The sequence below is a fragment of the Trichoplusia ni genome, chromosome 15 (genome assembly GCF_003590095.1).
Source record: "Trichoplusia ni isolate ovarian cell line Hi5 chromosome 15, tn1, whole genome shotgun sequence".
In the NCBI taxonomy this organism is placed as follows: domain Eukaryota; kingdom Metazoa; phylum Arthropoda; class Insecta; order Lepidoptera; family Noctuidae; genus Trichoplusia; species Trichoplusia ni.
Window position 1 is genome coordinate 5,343,709 of NC_039492.1, and position 9,209 is coordinate 5,352,917.

Sequence of the window (9,209 nt, forward strand, 5' to 3'; positions counted from 1 at the left end):
TTAGATTGTACAATAATCAGTTTTCGAAATACAAATCAACGCTTTATATTAATTCAATTGTCTACTTTCTTGGCATATAAATTTATCTTTTAGAAAACTCAAATGAGCCTGAATAGGGTGAAAGATAAATAAGATATGAAAGATAAAAATTATTCAATAAACAAAACAGATTTTATCACGATACCGATTGATCTCAACTATAATTACTCTCATTTTTAATAACTCAGAAAAATTGTAGCGTAATTCACTCATTTCAAATTTTGTTTCTAGAACACAAATAATTTTAGTTTTAGCTATGCGACCAGCTACGCTCTGCAATATTTTTAACGATCGTGCTTTTATAATCTGTGACGTATCCACACTCACGGTTCGCTTGAGGATGCATTCAACTGTAGTCTCAGAGTTAGAGCTATTTTTTATCGGAACGCCGTTTATTATCTACGCTTGCTACGTGTATATATATATATAGGTATGTATGTAGACTGTAAGAGTATTTGCATATACTGAAGTTATTCAGGAACTATCTTTACCAGAATATGTGAAAGTAGGACTTTCCACTAGTTTTCATGAAGAGTTATGAATATAATAAGCTGTGTTTACCAAAGGTGGAGTACGACCACCTTTTAAAATAATTGCCATTGTGTAAAGGAGACAGCTTACTATACTGGGTAGAGCGGCGTGTCTCTTTACTTTTAAAATGGTGGTTCGAATAGGTAATACGAATACGGATGACAATTTTTTTTTTCTCAAAACACTTGTGATGTGAATGTTACGAAAACGAGTTGATTAATCGTCATCCGAGGATTATTATAGAATAATGCTAAATATATTTTAAATTGACTGACTTGAAACAAAATAAACACTCTAATTTAAATATTAACTTTAAAATTATCCATAGATGCGAATTTCATAAGTGTGTTTCGCACAAATGTTTCAACCTAGGTACTTAATTCGTCACGTATGGAACCGCATATTATTTAACGCAAATAAAATTTATCAGACAGCTCTAGAAAAATTGCCATTCCTATAATGAATGTATGAATAGATAGAATTTAATAAAATGTAAATAAATAATTGAATGTCAATGTGGAAATACAATAGAAAAGGTTTGTCATATTTTCGTTGCTCGGGAAAAACCATTTATCAAGAAAATAAATACGTTCACAATTAAAAATGAACAATGAACGGTGAACAAAAATAAGTCGTTACGTTTTTTTATCATATTTCTAAAGTTATAATAACTGTATATACGATAATTGGACGCGTATATAATTAATGATAACAATTATGTATGCTCTGCCAAACCCGAACCCGGAAACCTTGCTCGATTGAAATCTGATTCCCAAATGAAAATCTTTTGACGATTTGTTCCTATTTATTTTATTTTAACAGAATAATTACATACAGCCATAGGGTTGTTTGAAGGTTCTTTACCCAAGTGGTAAAAACTGAACTCTGTTACTGAGGCTTCATTGTCCGCCCGACTGTCCTTGCGAATAGGAAAGACCAGTATGAATTAGATAGGTGATATTAGTGGGCAGTAGGTTAATGAAAAGGAAGACAAACCAACAGACAATTTATTTATCACGATTACTTAGATATAAGGAAGTCCATTACTTAGACTTGGAAACAAATTGTTATTCACCAAGTTCTAGTTGTGTTCCACACCATGACTCCTCTCGCCAAAATATCAGTTAAAGTTTAGTCTATAGCATAAATTGTCGTAATGAGATAGAAGTGTTACATATCTGCTTCTGATATCTGTTTTATTTCAGTGTATGCGTTACTTGTAAACGAGCCGGTCGTGTCTATTCCGCGTAGTGTCAGGACTCTTGCTGAATGTTTACATAATGCAGTCTGCATGCATCCCTACATCCAGAATAGGATAGCTAATTAGGATCGTGGGCCCGATCTCGCCGCTGATACCTCCATATTTAAAATGAATTATCATACCATTTGCATATTTTAACGATAGATTGCACATTGTAAAGATTATCCTTTCAATAACTCCCGAGGCGAGAGAGATTGCTAACTTATAGTGCCTCGCAAAAGAATTTCCTTCAAGTATTTTGAATAGGACCCATAAGGCAAAGGAATTATTATAATCAATCTTCAACTCCAGACTTTTATACAACGGGTACGAATAACTAATCGTCTGAACAGGCTCGCTGGAAAGCTATTTAATCAATTATGCAACGGGCAGTTAACTGTCATTTGTTAGAATTACTTACTGTAAACGCAATGTTCAATACATTTTGACCATAAATCGGTTGAATGGTGGCCACTGCGGTGACCAAGAAGTGCCATTACTGGCCACTACCATGAGCCAGCCGAATCGATATAGACTATTTATCATCGTAATGAAGAGTTATGTCGAGTATTTGTGTCAAATACTGCTGTTATTACTGTGACTTGTTCTTGCAGCTTTTGCTTGGACATAGTCAATAGTGATGTCAAAATTGAAAATGGATTTCATTACCATACAAATTGATAAAACGACGGACAGTGATTAATGGAAACGGGATTCGTCAGTAATGTAATTAATTATAATTTGTATTTACTACGCCGAGTAGCCAAGTCTGCCTTTAAGCATTAAAGGCAGACTTGTAACAAAGCTTATAAGATTTACTACACTTATAAGTTTTAAATTTAATTAACCACTAAGTTTCTTCTTAAATAATCCATAATTGAATTATTTTTACGACTAGCCTTTAATCGTTACCAAGATATTGTTTATTTTTGGATTAAAGATTTGGATATGTCATATTAACAATTGTACACGTATTTTATTTGGTGGTAAAGTGAAAAAAAAACAATTTCAAAACACAATTCCACGAAAAAAAATATTATAGAAATGATGATATTCACAATTTTTTAAATATACCGTTTAGACATAATTATGTACTATGTTAAAGAACATTCTCAACTCGCGAATGCACAAAAATACCGCAATATCGTCCTAATAAACAAAATATTGAATCCCAAAGCCCAAAAGTATTTACTTTACTCAGCAGAACAGATAATAATATAAACTAGGCGAGACTAATTTGACATCACTTCATAGAAATTGTAAGTGATTTAATGTGTTTTTAATTAGAAATGTTTGGTATTACAAATAGATTTACACGAGTCCTTCGCTTCGTGACAAGCAAGCTCGCTTGTTTCCCACAAACCTTAACGACGTGTATTCGTGTAACAAATTAAAATATTACGGTGCATCTGATAAGTATGCAACGCATACTAGAATAAGTAGAATACTTGGAGGGCTACCAACACGCCTTAAACTGACGTTAGCTCAGTTGTGGAAAAGAGATGGCACTCTATGCGGTATAGTACTCCGTCACGCTCTTTATCAGTAGTTTGACTTCGAGTCTTGGTAGGCCTCTTGTGTAGCCGCGACCGCGAGCTTTCGGCGATTATTCAAACTGATTTATTTGATAGTTTTAGTACGTAACAGGAAAGCAAATTAGAACTGTAACAATACGTATTTAATTTTATTACTTTTGAGTTATGCTTTCTACATGTAGTTTGTGACGTTGTTTTAATTTTTTTGGTCAGTGTATCACTTAGTATGTAGGTCGCAATGTTTAGATCCATTTGTAGTATTGAAGACTGAGCCATAAATTAAATAGTTTTTGGAAACGTTTATGGAACATGTGAATAATTTGAATAATTCTCGGCTTACACGTGTTGCCTTAATTAATACGTTTACAAGCTGTTAGTTTTATGTAAAGATAAAGTTTATGATATTTTACTTTGTGTGTTCTGTTAACTTAATTAAACCGAAATTAGATTCTTCTCTATATTTTTTTTTCTTTAATATTATCTTTATTGTTTCTGACGTTTTTCCTTAAAAATATGGTACCTAAGAATTATAATAAACGGTCACGTGCGATTCGATTTTGCCTTTGAGAGTTCTGCATCAATATGGTACAGAAAAACAAATTGAAAACTTCTAAGCCTTTCTGAGACTGCTTTCAATTTTGAATATTTTTAGGGGTAGATTCGCCTGAAACTATTAAAAATTTATACTAAAAATTAATTTAAAAACGGGGGATTTCGGCGCACCCGATATTCAAATATTCAAAATTGTAAGTAGTCGATTTGATTCTGCCGATTCGGGCGATTGTATTTTCAATGCCCCGTAGTATTGCTTTGATCGAGAAAGTTAAAAGATCAAACTAGTTTAGCCAAAAATTGAAACTAACATTTAGCCAGTAAATATAGCCCTAGTTGTTCTGCCTAGGGCCACATTTAATACTCATAATCGAATTCATAGTTCGACCAATTTTTATCATACATGTCTTAAAACACTTGCACGTTATAATGTACCTTTAATACAAAATTAGATATTAATTACTCAATCTGATCGGGAGCTATTATGCTACAAACAGACAGATTCAACTTGTAACAAACCTCTTTTTGCATCGGGGCTAAAACCGCGGGACCCAACTACTAAAAAATTTGCAATTTTTACTATTTAAGTCCCGAAGTTTATCCCCATCAATTTTTCGTCCTAATTTCATTGTTATTTACTTTAAAACATACAGTTCAATTTAACCCTTTAACTTTATTTATGAGTACTGATTAGAACCACGGTGTAGCAACTGGAAACTTACAGTGAAATAAACTTTTACTTATCTATAACAATTACCATTACAGAATGGTGTGAAAACCTTTTGTTCTCTATTTCCTTTCTCAGTATTTACGACAAAGTTGTAAATACAAGTACCTACAAGAGAAATGTAAAGTAGAAGAAGTGTGCCGGACTTGAAAATGGTTTCATTTGTGAAGCCTACGAGCTTAACACTTAAAGGCAGTTGTTGCAGCTGTTGACGCGGCGTCCTGCTCCCACTAATTGGACGATAATACTTGGAGCTAAATCCATAATAAAAGCTGTTTTTTTTTTGTCCCGCAATCATTAATTTATCAAATTTCAGTGAATGGAAAGTGTGTAATATTTTTTGTCTCACTGAGGATTAAATAGATTTTTCTTTTCCCTTCTTTTTTTTCTTTATACCCACTATACCCAGTCATCATTCCTATTTGCAATACGTCGTGGACGTTGGTTGGGAGTCCTGGTTGAAGAATGAGGTACATCGATAAGAGTTTTGTTAATTCTACATAATTCTAAGAACGCCTTACTCTATTTTCCATAAATCCTAGATTTTCCAAATCAAATATTTCATCTCAGTCAACGTTGTGATTACTTCATTAATTCATTGATCAACCAATACTCTACGAAGGAATCTACTTACTCAATATTAATAAGAAAGTCTATGTTAATCGTCAGGGTAAGTTTGAGTATTGCAATTAGCTTTGATTTATAAACAGAAGAAATACAGATGCGTGGTCTAAGTAAAGTATTTGATGCCTACACATAACTAAGATATTTTAACACCAAGTAATAACGCCCTTAATTATGTATGATCTGTTAATTACAAGCTCGTTAACCTTCATTGTGATAAACAAGTCAATGACGTATAATGATGCTTCAGAGGTTTTACTCTGAACCCCTAATGGATTATTGCTGATGTGAAAGAGAGACACTGCTTTATCGAGTTTAGCTTGCGGTCTCACTTTGATAATGAAGGTCTTTTAACAGGTCCTCAATTCCGCTATTTACAATGGCTGATGAATGAATGGCAATTGGATTTAATTTGACATTATTCGTATTCTCGTAAGCATTTTGGCCACACAATAATTGGAAATTCTTTGTATTGACCGAGAGTGTTCAGCCTCGTACTGAGTTTCCAATTATATGCATGTCGGAAAAATGCTTAAGGTTCATCGGCCATTGTAAATAGCGGAATTGGGGTCCAGCTCATAGTGTAGGCATTGTTTACTCCGTTCACAGAAAACCGAAGCTATCTCGAGAACGATCGTCGTCCACAAAAGGCTCGCAGATGTGCGATCCCTTCGCAGCATCAAGTAGGTAAATAATGGTAATTAGATTCCGAACTATCCGTGGTTTGAATAGTCAAGTGGCGGCAGGCGTTTGGCTCGCGCATGTAGGTCGGGCCCGTCACGCACGCACGCACGCAAACGCTTCCATATCTCCGATCCTCGCTCTTAACGACACGGTCTGTTACTATTGTTCGACATCCCTTTATTTACTTCACACTAATGCCTCCTTAGCCTCACTTTGAAGACAAACGCTAATTTACACTCGCTGTTAAGCTCTGGTAATTTTTGAACAGTATAATATCAAGTTTTTTTCGTGTTGTTCAATGTGGAATTGCGGGTCTGTGACTCTGCGTAAGGATTTTTACGCTCGTGGTTCAGGTTCTGTACCTGCAAAAGTAGGTATGAATCAATGTAACTTTTTTACGTCACTCATAAATGTAGAAGGAGAACATCGAGAGGAAAGCTGAGTTACTAATCTTGGATTGTAATTTCATTTTCCTCGCTATGTCTGGCTTCAGGCTGTACAAGATAAAATATATCTTTTCATTTTCCTCGAAAATCTACAAAAGTTTTTTTTCTTATTCTAACAATACGTTGACGTTTAACGTCAGTTTTTTTTGTTATATTGTTTTATTGTATGGGTTCTCAAGTATCTATTTTTATTATCACAGGATTGTTTGACATGAATTGTCCTACGTGCAAGAGTCCTTAAAGTTCTGACATGAAATAATAATGCGACTCTCGAGGGTCAAACGTCTGTGAACAAACATATAATTTACCGTAGATTCTTTCATTAAAGTCGTTATTTTTTTTAAATAAACGTCATTTAATTATGACTACGACAATTTGCGTTTTATTTAAGACTATTATTTTTATATCATTTAATTATATATTGTCTTTTCTCCTGAATATCTTTAGTGCAGGTATATATAACTTCACATGGAAACCTCGATAGCCGCGTACTTATTCGGCTCATGAACCTTCGCTAGGGATGGTAGGTCGGCAAATAGCTTGCAATATGAGAAATGGGAACAAACTTCCTCATTCCAGATTCATTTTCCTCTTTAAGATCTCTACGGACTCAGTAGGTACTTTTATTGCTAACGTTTCTTATGATTTTAAAAGGTAAATATATAATGCCGTGTGCCTCTTATCCTGTCATGTCGTCGTTCACATTAATCATGCAAAGATTCAAAGTACTTTCAATTATCCTATAAAGACATCTTCAAATTTCTACGAAAATCTTCCGTCATACATATTTATGTAAAATGTTCTTCTCTTTTGAAGTAAATATGCTAAATTCAGTAAAATCCCGTATTATATTTTGTTTTCAAAATTGATGAACATTTCATAATGTTGTCTTCATTTGTTTAAGCTTTTCCTGGGGACTAAGCTTCCCTGAACACGGTAGCCTTATGTTAGTAATCCCAATCTTCTTTCGGGATGAATCTATAATATCTTCAACCCCCGTCGAGGGCACGGCGTTGGCATTTGTCGAATCCTCATGTACTAGAAATCTAGAATCCTTTCATTACCTTTTTACCTTACTACAACCCATTCAGCTGATTGAGCCTGAGTCACGGGATAACTCGTTCATGCCCTACGCAACTCTGGCTAATATAAAATAATAACGTGGTGAGAAGCAGTCTTAAATTAAAGGTAAACAAAATAATATCCTTAAAAAACGATTTATTTCCCCAAATTCTCAGCAGTTTCTGTTTCCATTTTTAAAACTTTCCATCGTACCTTAAGAACATAGAAACTGTTCATTACGAATCTCTATTAGTGTAAAGTAAATGATAGAATGTCAAACATTACGATCTATTAGCATAATATAGTTACGAGGTAGTTAAGATAAATTGGTAATTGAACTCGTACTAATGATCCAGCAAAAGTTGTAATGGTAATTCATTAACCCGTATGTAAACAAAACTACTGCATGTTTAGGTTAATCGATCACGAATGAGGTCTTCATTATGGAGTAATGTTGTTAGGTAAGTATGTTATAAGGTTTTCTGCATACTACAAAATTGACGTCTACAGTGTAAAGTAAGAATGCTGTCGTAGTGAAAAGGAGATGCCGCTCTACTGCTTGTAGAGCGCTGTCCCGCTTTTGTTACTGCAGATGTTTTGCTTTAAGAGGTGATGGTAGGTGTTGTTTTCTCATTCATCTCAATGACAAGAATTAAAGCTATGTATAAACCTCTTCGTCAAATGCAAGAATAATTCACAATTGAACATAGTTCTTAATCCAAAATAATAAAGTCTTACTCAGATTTAAATTTAAAATTCGATTATTTACAAAATAAAAATAACAAACGATAGATTTTGAATTTGAACATGGAACAGATTACGTATTTTAATCAAAACAGACTGTAAGGTTTACAGACAGCCACCTCATTGTTGAATATAGGTCACACATAGAATTCGGCAACACAATGTGGGAGTGATTTCTACAAACTCAACCTGATTTAACTGAGAGACAAGATAATTGCCAATAAATAAACTTTTCAATGGTGTGTTACTTCACCCAGTTTTACGATTTATAAATATTTTTAAAGTTTTTTCAGCACTGCATATTTTAGAATTACAAAACGGATAAAGCAAATTCAATAGTATGTGTAGTAGTTTGTCACATCCCAAGGTATAAAATAATAAATATGAAAAGACAAGCATTTTAGTATTCTAAAGACACGTTTAAGTATTTTGAGTTAGGGTACTACAAATTATGACAATGAATTTTTAACGATTTTATGACCATTAATTAACATTTTTGAGGCTTATCTAAAACGACGTGTTTACTAAAAGAAAGGTCGTTATGTCCATAGGAGTACCAACATAAAAGAATGAGACGGGGTTGATGACCGAGACAATGAAACAAGGGGTTGCTGTCCTTGTTTTATAACTGGCTGAACTTTGATTATAATAATGTATGATAGACGAAAATACTGACAGGATAAAAAAAGAAAGAGAGAAAAAAAAATTCTTGACAGCCTTATACAATTGATATCTAAGCCAATAATAGACGAAAATACTGACCGATGAAAAAAAAGAGAGAGAGATAAATAAAAATGATTTTTTGACAGCCATATACAATTGATAACTCATTACAATTCTGACTAGTCCCTGTTGCCAGGTGACGTTCAAAAGTATGGAAATGACTGTTCATGTCGATAAGTAACGTGACTTTGGACTGTCCATACATTTGGTTTTTTTTTATTAACGATTTTAGATTACCACTTGGCGAGAGGGCTATTATACTATCGGTAATCATGTACAGTTCATTCATACAGTCGCTGCGT